At 38.6% G+C, this 12,769-nt stretch overlaps 1 protein-coding gene across 19 annotated transcripts in view; it reads left to right on the top strand.

Moving 5' to 3' along the window:
- Positions 1 to 12,769, top strand: part of LOC100676467 (zinc finger protein 596-like) — a 117,633-nt gene that overhangs the window by 28,295 nt on the left and 76,569 nt on the right. For 2 of the 19 annotated variants that reach the window (XM_064272602.1, XM_064272603.1), the window contains one exon: positions 10,869 to 10,984. The exons of the other annotated variants lie outside the window; for them this stretch is intronic. The gene's annotated coding sequence lies outside the window, so the exon portion shown is untranslated. The remainder of the gene's footprint in view (positions 1 to 10,868; positions 10,985 to 12,769) is intronic. 19 annotated transcript variants of the gene reach the window in all.

The following is a 12,769-nucleotide window of genomic DNA, read 5'->3' as shown; positions in this document are numbered from 1 at the left end:
CCACAGCTCTTAGCCACTGTGCCACTAGGGTTTCTTCGTGGCGTATAGGTCTCAAAAAATGTGTTTAATGTATGAATGAAAAAACACTTGAAGATTTAGAAACAAAGTTCCCTGACTTAGGTATATCGGCTTAGGCCACACCTTGGCCCTTTGAGGCCACTCTTCCTTTCTACCTTTCTACGTAGTACCCAAAGGGGAAGGGAAATACTCAACCTTTCTACTTAAAGTGCAGAGAAAGCATTTGAGGGACTGTTTTCCTGGAATGAGCCCTAACACTTTTAACAAAGTACAGTCAGGACCTGAGGACCCTGCATCGTAGTTGATAGCCTGTCTCTGAGCTGAGGGCCAGTCTTCTTTTGGGAATTTTTCTCAATTCAGTTATGAGTTTCAAATTGATTTAAGTACCAATCTCTACAGAGAATACTTGAGACTTTTGGCCAGATGCTACCAGGGATCCACAGAACAATCACAGGGCGAGTGTCTAGTCAATTGATACTGAGAAAGTGATCGGAAGATGAGTGGGGATGTCTCACTCAGGCACCGGGCAGTGAACTGTCTTTCATGCTCTCTGTTCTTCCTCCTTGTCTGGATGTATATTCCCATCTTGCCAATGTGTGGACATGTCTCACTGCTCCTACCTGGAGCAGCTGAAGAGGAAATGCTGGGGAAAAGGGAGGAATTTTTCTTCCTGACTGCTTGTTTAGCTCTGGGATTGATTGGGCTCAACAAAACAAAACCCTTTGCCGTCAAGTCTACTCTGACTCATAGCGACCCTATTGAACAGGGTAGAATTATCTCATAGGGTTTCCGAGGAGCTGCTGGTAGATTCGAACTGCAGGCCTTTTGGTTAACAGCCAAGTGCTTAACCACTGTGTCACCAGGACTCCTTGGTTTTAGGAACAGAAACATTTAAATACGGATTTACTGAACATCATTACTCAACTCAGTGTTGTCATTCAGAAAGGATTTGCTATGGACAAGTAAATCGTAATGCTTGACCACTCTCTATTCTGTTCCATGATCTGTTTGTCTTTCCCCACCTCCCCCCACCCCACCAATATTGTCTTAATTATAGTAGCTTTATAGTAAGTCTCGAAGTCAGGTGGTATCAGCCTTCCAGCTGTGTTTTCCTTTAGTATTGTGTTGGCTATTCTGGGTGTTTTGCCTTTTCACATAAACTTTAAAATTAGTTTGTTCCTGTCTGCAAAATACCTTGCTGGTTGTTTGATTCAGATTGCCTTGAATCTATAGATCAAGTGGGGAAGAAATGACGTCTTAACAATAATTAATGTTCCTACCCATGAACTTGTAATATCTCTGCATTTATTTAGATATTCTTTGATTTTCTTCATCAGAGTTTTGTAATTTTCTACGTATATGTCTTGTACATATTTCTTTAGATTTACTTCTGACTACTTCTTTTTTTGATACTAATGTAAATGGAGTAGTGTTTTTAATTTCCAATTCTAATTATTCATCACTGCTGGCACGTAGAAGAGCCCTAGTGGCGCAATGGTTAAGAGCTCAGCTGCTAACCAAAAGATGAGCAATTCAAATCCACCACCTGCTCCTTGGAAATCCTATTGGGAAGCTCTAACTGTGTCCTGTAAGGTCACTGTGAGTCAGAATCAACTCGACAGCAGCATGTTTGGGTTTGATTTGATAAATAGAAAGTAAATAACTTTCATATATTAACTTTGTATCCTGCAGCCTTACTATAATTGCTTATCAGTTCCAGGAGTCAGTTTTTTTTTGGGGGGGGGGCTGTGGGGGAGGGTCATTCTTTGGTATTATCTACATAGGCAGTCATGTTATCTGTGAACAAAGACAGTTTCATTTCATCCTTTTCAGTTGTTACACCTTTCATTTTCTTTCCTTGTCTTCCAATATGGTGTTGAATACAAGTGATGAGAGAAGACATACCTGCTATGACTTCCACTTGGTCATGATGAATTATTTTTTTGATATGTTGTTGAATTCTATTGGCTAGAATTTTGTTGAGGATTTTTGCATCTATGTTTATGAGGGATATTGGTCTGTAATTTTTATGTGTACGTGTGGTGTCTTTACCTGGTTTTGGTATCAGGGTTATGCTGGCTTCGTAGAGTGAATTCAAGAGTATTCCATCCTTTTCTATGCTCTGAAATACCTCTAGTAGTACTGGTGTTAACTCTTCTCTCAGAGTTTGGTAGAATTCCCCAGTGAAGCCATCAGGTCCACAGGTTTTTTTGTTGGGAGTTTTTTTTTTTTTTTAACCTAATCAATCTCTTTTGTTATAGGTTTATTTAGTTTTTCTACTTCGGTTTGTGTTAGTTTAGTTAGATAGTATGTTTCCATAAGTTTGTCCATTTTCTTTAGGTTTTGAAATTTGTTGAAGTACAGTTTTTCATAGTACTGTGTTATGATTCTTTTAATTTCAGTTGGGTCTGTTGTGATATCGCTCATCTCATTTCTTATTCAGGTTATTTGCTTCCTCTTCAGTTCTTTTGTCAGTTTGGCCAGTGGTTTATCGATTTTGTTAATCTTTTGAAAGAACTGGCTTTTGGTCTTGTTGACTCTTTCAGTTGTTTTTCTATTCTCTATTTCATTGATTTCTGCTCCGAATTTTATTATTTCCTTTCTTCTGATGCATGAGAGCTTCTTTTGCTGCTCTCTATTTGTTCGAGTTGTAGGGTTAATGCTTTGATTTTGGGCCTTTCTTCTTTTTGGATGTGCACATTTATTGGTATAAATTGACCTCTGAGCACTACTTTTGCTGTGTCCGAAAGGTTTTGGTAAGATGTGTTTTCATTTTCATTTTATTCTATGAATTTCTTTATTCTGTCCTTGATTTCTTCTGTAATCCAGTAGTTTTTGAACAAAGTATTGTTCAGTTTCCATGTATTTGATTTTTTTCCCTTGCTTTTTCTGTTATTCATTTCTACATTTATGGTTTTATGGTCAGAAAAGATGCTTTGTAATATTTCGGTGTTTTGGATTCTGTTAAGGCTTGCTTTGTGACCTAACATGTGGTCTATTCTGGAGACTTTTCCTTGTGCATTGGAAAAGAAAACATACTTCGCTATTGTTGGGTGGAGTGTTCTCTTGTATATGTCTGTGAGATCAGGTTGGCTGATTGACACACTTAGCTTTTCTGTGTCTTTATTGAGCTTCTTTCTAGATGTTCTGTCCTTCACCAAAACTGCTGTGTTGAAGTCTCATACTACTGTTGTGGAACTGTTTCTCTTTTCAGTGCTGTTAGAGTTTGTTTTATGTATTTTGGAGCCCCGTCCTCCTGGTGTATTGACGCTTTAGTAATTATATAGTATCTGTCTTTATCCTTTGTTGTGGATTTTGCTTAAGTCTATTTTGTGAGAGATTAATATTGCCACTCCTGCTCTTTTTTTGGTTGTTGTTTGTGTGATATATATTTTTTCTTCTTTTTAATTTTTCTTGTGCTTTAAGTGAAAGTTTACAAATCAAGTCAGTCTCTCATGGAAAAATTTATATACACCTTGCTATATATTCGTAGGTGTTTTCCCCCTAATGACCCAGCACACTCCTCCTTTCTACCCTCTATTTCCATATTCATTCAGCCAGCTTCTAACCCCCTCTTGCCTTCTCATCTCCCCTCCAGACAGGAGCTGCTCATATAGTCTCATGTCTCCATTTGAGCCAAGAAGCTCACTCCTCATCAGTATCATTTCCTACCCTATAGTCCAGTCCAGTCCCTGTCTGAAGACTTTGGGAATGGTTCCAGTCTTGGACTCACAGAAGGCCTGGGGACCATGACCTCTGGGGTCCTTCTAGTCTCAGTCAGACCATTAAGTCTGGTCTTTTTATGAGAATTTGAGGACTGCGTCCCACTGCTCTCATGCTCCCTCAGGGGTTCTCTGTTGTGTTCCCTGTCAGGGCAGTCATCGATTGTAGGGGCACCATCCAGTTCTTCTGGTCTCTGGCTTATGTGGCCCTTTCTGTCTCTTGGACTCATAATTACTTTGTGTCTTTGCTGTTCTTCATTCTTCTTTGCTCCAGGTGAGTTAAGACCAATTGATGCATCTTAGATACTTGCTAGCATTTAAGACCCCAGAAGCCACTCTCCAAAGCGGGATATAGAATGTTTTCTTAGTAGATTTTGTTATGCCAAGTGACCTTGATGTCCCCTGAAACCATGGTCCACAAACCCCTGCCCCTGCAATGCTGACCTTTGAAGCGTTCAGTTTATTCAGAAAACTTCTTTGCTTTTTGTTTAGTCCAGTTGTGCTGACCTCTCCTGTATTGTGTGCTGTCTTTCCCTTCACCTAAAATAGCTCTTTTCTACTATCTAATCATGAATACCCCTCTTCCTCCCTCTCTCCCCACTCTCATAACCATCTAAGAGTACTTTCTTCTCTGTTTAAACTATTTCTTGAGTTCTTGTAATAGTGGCCTCATACAATATTTTTCCTTTTGTAACTAATTTCACTCAGCATAATGCCTTCTAGATTCCTCCATGTTATGTCTCACAGATTCACCATTGTTCTTTATCAATGCGTAGTATTCCATTGTGTGAATATCACATAATTTATCCATCCATCCATTGATGGGCACCTTGGTTGCTTCCATCTTTTTGCTGTTGTAAACAGTGCTGCAGTGAGCATATATCTGGGTGTGCATGTATCTGTTCGTATAAAGGCTCTTATTTCTCTAGGATAGATTCCAAGGAGTTGGATTGCTGGATTGTATGGTAGTTCTATTTCTAGCTTTTTAATGAAGCACCAAATCGATTTCCAAACTGGTTGTACCATTTTACATTCCCACCAGCAGTGTATGAGTGTTCCAGTCTTTCCACAACCTCTCCAACATTTATTATTTTGCGTATTTTGGATTAATGCCAGCCTTGTTGGCGTGAGATGGAATCTCATTGTAGTATGGATTTGCATTTCTCTAACAGCTAATGATTGTGAACGTTTCCTCATGTATCTTTTAGCTCCCAGAATGTCTTCTTTAGTGAAGTGTCTATATCCTTTGCCCATTTTTTAACTGGGTTATTTGTCTTTTTGTTGTTGAGTTTTTGCAGCATCATGTAAATTTTAGAGATCAGAGGCTGATCGGAAATGTTATAGCTAAAAACTTTTTCCCAGTCTGTAGGTGATCTTTTTTCTCCTTTGGTGAACTCTTTAGATGAGCATAGGTGTTTGAGTTTTAGGAGCTCCCAGCTATCTAGTTTGTCTTCTGGTGTTTGTGTTTTGTTAGTAATGTTTTGTATACTGTTTATGCCATTTATTAGGGCTCTTTGTGTTGTCCCTATTTTTTCTTCCATGATCTTTATTGTTTTAGGTTTTATATTTAGGTCTTTGATATTGACTCTATGGCGCTGGGACTGGAAGATCCATTTTGAGTTAGTTTTCTAGTATGGTGTGTGGTATGGGTCTTGTTTCATTTTTTTGCAGATGGATGTCCAGTTATGGCAACAACATTTGTTAAAGAGACTGTCTTTTCCCCATTGAATGGACTTTGGGGCTTTGTCAAATACCAGCTGCCTCAAAGGTGGATGGATTTCATCTGGGTTCTGAATTCTGTTCCAATGATCCGTGTATCTCTTGTTGTACCAATACCAGGCAGTATTGACTATGATGGCAGTATAATAGGTTCTAAAATCAGAAGAAAGTCAAGGCCTCCAACTTCCTTCTTCAGGAATGCTTTACTTATCTGGAGCCTCTGTCCTTTCCATATGAAGTTGGTGATTTGTTTCTCCATCTCCTTAAAAAATGTCACTAGTATTTGGATCAGTATTGCATTCTATTTATAGATCCCTCTTGGTAGAATAGATATTTTTACAATGTTAAATCTTCCCACCCATGAGCAAAGTCTGTTTTTCCACTTAGTAGGTCTGTTTTGGTTTCTTGCAGTAGTGTCTTGTAGTTTTCTTTATATAGGTCTTTTATGTATCTGGTAAAATTAATTCCTAAGTATTTTATCTTCGCAGAGCTACTGTAAATGGTGTTGACTTGGTGATTTCCTCTTGTTGGTGTAGAGGCATCCAACTGCTTTTGTATGTTTATCTTGTATCCTGATACCCTGCTGAACTCTTCGTTTTTTTGAGGATTCTTTAGGGTTTTCTGTGTATTAGATCACGTTATATGCAAATAGAGGTAATTTTACTTCTTTACCAATCCGGATGCCCTTTATTTCTTTATCTAGCCTAATTGCTCTGGCTAGGATCTCGAGCACAAGTTGAATAAGAGTGGTGATAAAGGGCATCTTTGTCTGGTTCCTGGGTCTGAAGGGGGAATGCTTTCAGACTCTCTCCATTTAGGATAATGTTGGCTATTGGCCTTGTATAAATGCCCTTTATTATGCTGATGAGGAAACCCTGGTGGTGTGGTGGTTAACAGCTATGGTTTCTAACCAAAAGGTTGGCACTTTGAATCCGCTAGGCGCTCCTTGGAAACCCTGTGGGGGCAGTTCTACTCTGTCCTTTCGAGTCGCTGTGAATCGGAATTGACTCGATGGGAATAGGTTTACGCTGAGGAATTTTCCTTCTATTCCTATTTTGCAGAGAGTGTTTATCATGAATGGGTGTCAAACATTGTCAAATGCTTTTTCTACATCAAGTGATACGTGGTTCTTGTCTTTTATTTATATGATGGGTTACATTAATTATTTTTCTAATGTTGAACCATCCCTGCATACCTGGTATGAATCCCACTTGGTCATGGTGAATTATTTTTTTGATATGTTGTTGAATTCTGTTGGCTAGAATTTTGTTGAGAATTTTTGCATTTAAGTTCATGAGGGATGTAGGTCTGTAATTTTCTTTTTCTGTGGTGTCTTTACCTGGTTTTGGCATCAGGGATATGCAGGCCTCATAGAATGAGTTTGGGAGTATTCCATCCTTTTCTGTGCTCTGAAAGTTTGGTAGAACTCTGCAGTGAAGCCGTCCTGGCCAGGGTTTTTTGGGGGGGGAGTTTTTTCATTACCTTTTCAATCTATTCTTTTGTTATTGATTTATTTAGTTGTTCTACCTTTGTTTGTGTTAGTTTAAGTAGGTAGTGTGTTTCTAGAAACTCATCTATTTCTTCTGTGTTTTCAAATTTGTTAAGAGGACAGTTTTTCGTAGTAATCTCATAAAATTCTTTTGATTTCAGTTGGGTCTGTTGTGGTATTGCCCATCTCATATCTTATTTGGGTGATTTGCTTCCTTTCCTGTTTTTCTTTTTCAGTTTGGCCAATGGTTTATCAGTTTTGTTGATTTTTTTCAAAGAACCAGCTTTTGATCTTATTAACTCTTTCAGTTGATTTTTCTGTTCTCTATTTCATTTAATTCTGCTCTAATTTTTATTATTTGCTTTCTCCTGGTGCCTGGGTGTTTCTTTTGTTGCTGTCTTTCTGTTTGTTCAAGTTGTGGGGATAATTCTTTGATTTTGGCCCTTCTTTTTGGATGTGTGCATTTATTGATATAAATTGACCTCTGACCATTGCTTTTGCTGTGTCCCAAAGGTTATGATAGGAAGTGTTTTCATTCTCATTGGAGCCTGTGAATTTCTTTATTCCATCCTTAATGCCTTCTGTAACCCAGTCGTTTTTCAGCAACATATTATTCAATTTGCAAGTGTTTGATTTCTTTTCCCTGCTTTTTCTGTTATTGCTTTCTACTTTTATGGCCTTATGGTCAGAGAAGATGCTTTGTAATATTGTGGTGTCTTGGATTCTGCTACGGCTTGCTCTATGACTTAATATGTGGTGTATTCTAGAGAATGTACCATGTGCGCTGGAAATGAAAGCATACTTGGCTGCTGTTGGGTGGAATGTTTTGTATATGTCTGTGACTTCAAGTTGGTTGATTGTGGCATTTAGATCTTCCGTGTCTTTATTGGAAACCCTGGTAGCATAATGGTTAAGTGCTATGGCTGCAAAGACTCAGCAGTTCGAATCTGCCAGGCGCTCCCTGGAAACCCTGTGGGGCAGTTCTGCTCTGTCCTATAGGGTCGCTATGAGTCGGAATCGACTCGACAGCACTGGGTTTGGGTGTCTTCATTGAGCTTCTTTCTGGATGTTCTGTACTTCATTGAAAGTGGTGTGTTGAAGTCTTCTGCTGTAATTGTGGAGCTGTCTATTCAATGCTGTTAGAGTTTGTTTATGTATCTTGCAGACCCGTCGTTGGGTGTGTAAATGTTTAATATGGTTGTATTCTCCTGGTATATCGTCCCTTTTATCATTATATAGTGTCCTTCCTTATCCTTTGTTGTGGATTTAACTTTAAAGTCTATTTTGTCAGAAATTAATATTGCTACTCCGGCTTTTTTTTATTGTTGTTTGCTTGATATATATTTTTTTCCATCCTTTGAGTTTTAGTTTGTGTCTCATGGTGTGTCTTTTGTGGGCAGCATAAAAACAGATCATGTTTTTTAATCCATTCTGCTACTCTCTCTCTCTCTTTATTGGTGCATTTAGTCCGCTTACATTCAGTGTAATTATGGATAGGCGTGAGTTTAGTGATTTTATTTTGATGTCTTTATTTGTGTGTTGTTGACAGTTTCTTTTTCTTCCTTAATTTTTTGTGTTGAGTAGTTTCTCTTTATATATTGCCTTTTCCTCTTATTCACTGTTGATATTGTTTGTACTGAATCTCTATTTTTCTCTTGTATTTTATTCTGATGAGTAGGATTGTTAGTGCCCTTTGTGGTTACCTTAACATTTACCCCTGTTTTTCTAAGTTTAAAGCTAAATTTTATTTCTTTATATCACCTTGTCTTCCTCTCCATATAAAAGATCTATGACTACATTTCTTAGTCTGTTTTTATTATTTCAATGTTTTCTTTTACATAATGACATCGCTGTTTCCTCGTTTTGAGCGTTTTTTCCATCTTGGTTTACTTTTGTGATTTTCCTGTCTGGGTTGACATCTGGTTACTCTGTCCTGTGTTCTAGTTTTGGGTTGATATATTATTGATTTTATTATCAGAGAACTCCTTTTAGTATTTCTTGTAGTTTTGGTTTGGTTTTTATGGATTGCCTGAACTTCTGTTTATCTGGAAATGTCCTCATTTCACCTTCATATTTGCGAGACAGTTTTTCTGGATATCTGATTCTTGGCTGGCAGTTTTTTTCCTTCAGTGCTTTATGTAAGTCATCCCATTGCCTTCTTGTCTGCGTGGTTTCTGCCGAGTAGTTCAAGCTTATTCTTATTGATTCTCCTTTGTGGGAGACTTCCCATTTATACCTAGCCGCTCTTAAAATTCTCTTTTATCTCTGGTTTTGGCAAGTTTGATTGTAATATGTCTCGGTGAGTTTCTTTTAAGATCTACCTTATGTGGCGTTCGATGAGCATCTTGGATTGATACCTTATCATCTTTCGTGATCTCAGGGAAGTTTTCTGCCAGCAAACCTTTAACAATTCTCTCTGTATTTTCTGTTACCCTTCTCGTTCTGGTACTGCATTCACTCATAGGTTATTTCTCTTGATAGAGCCCCACATGATTCTTAGGGTTTCTTCAAATTTTTTTTTAAATTCTTTTCTCTGATTTTTCTGCTGATACATTGGTGCCAAGTGTTTTATCTTCAGTCTCACTAATTCTGGCTTACACTTCCACAGTTCTTTTCCTCTGACTTTCTTTCGAGCTGTCTAATTCTGTAATTTTATTGTTAATCTTTTAAATTTCTGATGCATGTCTCTTTATGGATTGTTGCAGCATATTAAATTTAACATGTTTTTGAATAAGCTTTTTTAATTTCTTCAGCTGCTTTATCTGTGTGTTCCTTGGCTTGTTCTGCATATTGCCTCTTCTCCTTCCTGATGTCCTGAAGAGTTCTGTATATTAATCTTTTGTATTCTGTATCTGGCAAGTCCAGGGAGGCACCTTCATCCAGAAGATCCCTTGATTTTCTGTTTTGAGAGTTTGTTGAAGCAATCATGGTATGTTTCTTTATGTGATTTGATATTGACTTTTGTCTCCAAGCCATCTATAAGTTACTGTATTAGTTTATGTTTGCTTACTGTATCCTAGCTTCTTTCTTTGTTTTGTGTTGATATGCCCAAATAGGCCGCTTGAGTGAGCTAGCTTGATTATTTTCACCTTTGAAGCTCTAATGTCCTGTTATCAGATGTCTAGAGGTGTTATCAGGTATATGAGCCTAGGAGTCCATTCACTTTTCTTGAATGGATTCAGCTCAGGTGTCCAGGTAGTTGGTCATAAAGTGTATGGTACAGACTCTGTCCTGCAGTCTTAGAAGGGCAGGGGTGATTGGTGTAGGTACAGGTATGTGGTTGCAGCAGGGGATCACGCTCTGGTCAAGGCAGGGGGCTGACAACCTTCCCCCAAATGTCTGTGAGGAAAGCATGTCCCTGTTCCCTAGAGCGCACAGGCGAATGGATTCTGCAGACAGACCATGGGCACCCAGTGCTTTTGGTTGTAATGACTGGGAGGTACCGTTATTCTCAGATCCCTGTCCTGGGTGGGTGGGTGACACGAGTGGGGCCACCAGTCCTTAGGCCCCTGATTTGGGTAGGTGAGGGCCCTGTTTAATAGGCAAAGTGGTGTTGAACATCAGACACCCACCTCTCCACCGCATAGCTGCAACAGTTGCAGCCTGCCAACAAGGGCCTGTTCTCCTGATATAGGCCCACACAGGGCCATGCACGGGGAAATGTATTCAAAGTCCACAGACTGTTTATGCCTGGACTGAAGCCGCTTCAGTCCAAAGCTCCCCTGGTTAGTGGAGCTGGCAGATTATCTTTTCTGCCAGTTGTGAATTTATTCCTTCTCATGGCTCAGGGTGCTCAGCAGGGCCTATCCGAGGCCCAGGGAAATCGATAGGTACTGAAGCCGTCCTAGGGGCTGGGGACACAGTAAATTATGCGCAAGTACTTAGCTTCTGCCAAGAGCGTCATTTCTCTGGTTCTGCAGGTATGAACAGACTGTGCAGCTGGCTGTTTCTCCCAGAGGAAACTGCGGCCGAACGCTGCCATCATCCCCCAGCAGTCACTCCTGGGAATGGTGCCTGCGGGTTCCCGGTGATTCAGGTCTGGCAACTCCTTTCCAGTTCTGTACTGTCTTTTCGTTCCCCTGCCACTCAGTCCATATTCTAACTTTGCCTTTCATGTTCAGGGCTCCAAGCTCATCATAAATACAGTTGTTTCACTTGTTTTTTCAGCTCTTTATTGTAAGAGCAATCACTGGAAGCGTCTGACTGCTCCGGCATCTTGGCCCTGCCCATCCTGCTCCTTTTTGATTGTTGTTTGCTTATATATATATTTTCTGTCCTATGAGTTTTTGTTTGTCTCTCTAAGTCTAAGGTGTGTCTCATGTAGGTAGCGTAAAAACGGATCTTTTTTTTATCTATTCAGCCACTCTCTGTCTCTTTATTGGTGCATTTAGTCCATTTTCATTGAGCATAATTATGGATAGGTGTGAGTTTAATGCTGTCATTTTGATGTCTTTTTTTGTGTGGTGTTGACATTTTCTTTTTCCCACTTGTTTTGTGCTGAGTAGTTTACAGATTGTCTTTTCCTCTTATTCTTTGTTGTTGATTTTGTTTCTGCTGAGTCTTTTTTTTTTTTTTTTCTTGTATTTTTTTAATGGATAGTATTGTTAGTCTCCATTGTGGTTACCTTGATATTTACCCCTATTTTTCTAAGTTTAAACCTAACTTTTATTTCTTTATATCTCCTTGACTTCCTCTCCATATGAAAGGTCTGTTTCTTTAGCTCCTCTTAATTGTTTTAATGTTGTCTTCTTTTAAGTAATAATATCACTGTTTCCCTATTTTGAGAATTTTTTCGTCTTGATTTATTTTTGTGATTTCCCTGTCTGGTTTGACATCTAGTTGCTCTGTCTGTGTTCTAGTCTTGGGTTGATTTCTGATGTTATTGATTTTCTAGCCAGAGAACTTCCTTTAGGATTTCTTGTAGTTTTGGTTTGGTTTTTACAAATTGCATAAACTTCTGTTTATCTGGAAATGTCCTAATTTCACTTTCATATTTGAGTGACAGTTTTGCTGGATAAATGATTCTTGGCTGGCAATTTTTTTCTTTCAGTGCTTTATATAAGTCATCCCATTGCGTTCTTGCCTGCATGGTTTCTGCTGAGTAGTTCAGCTTATTCTTATTGATTCTCCTTTGTAGGAGACTTTCCATTTATCATATCTGAGTGACAGTTTTGCTGGATAAATGATCTTTGGCTGGCAGTTTTTTTTCCTTCAGTGCTTTATATAAGTCATCCCATTGCCTTCTTGCCTGCATGGTTTCTGCCGAGTAGTTTAAGCTTATTCTTATTGATTCTCCTTTGTAGGAGACTTTCCATTAATCCCTAGCCACTCTTAAAATTCTCTCTTTGTCTTTGATTTTGGCAAGTTTGATCATAATATGTCTTGGTGAGTTTCTTTTAAGATCTACCTTATGTGCAGTACAATGAGCATCTTGGATTGATACATCTTTCCTGATATCAAGGAAGTTTTTTACCAACAAATTTTCGACGATTCTCTCTGTATTTTCTGTTATCCCTACCTGTTCTGGTGCTCCAATCACTCATAGGTTATTTCTCTTGATAAAGTCCCACGTCATTCTTAGTGTTTCTTCATATTTTTTTTTAAAACTCTTTTCTCTGATTTTTCTTCAAATATATTGGTGACAAGTGTTTTATCTTCAGTCTCACGAATTCTGGCTTCCAGTTCCACGATTCTGCTCCTCTGACTTTCTTTTGTTTAATTTTCTAATTTTATTGTTAATCTTTTGAATTTCTGAGTTCTGTCTGTCTATGGATTCTTCCAGGCTGTTAAGTTATTCATCATGTTTTTCAATAACCTTTTT

The sequence above is a fragment of the Loxodonta africana genome, chromosome 19, assembly GCF_030014295.1.
Source record: "Loxodonta africana isolate mLoxAfr1 chromosome 19, mLoxAfr1.hap2, whole genome shotgun sequence".
Classification (NCBI taxonomy): domain Eukaryota; kingdom Metazoa; phylum Chordata; class Mammalia; order Proboscidea; family Elephantidae; genus Loxodonta; species Loxodonta africana.
This window is presented reverse-complemented; position numbering and strand designations above follow the sequence as displayed.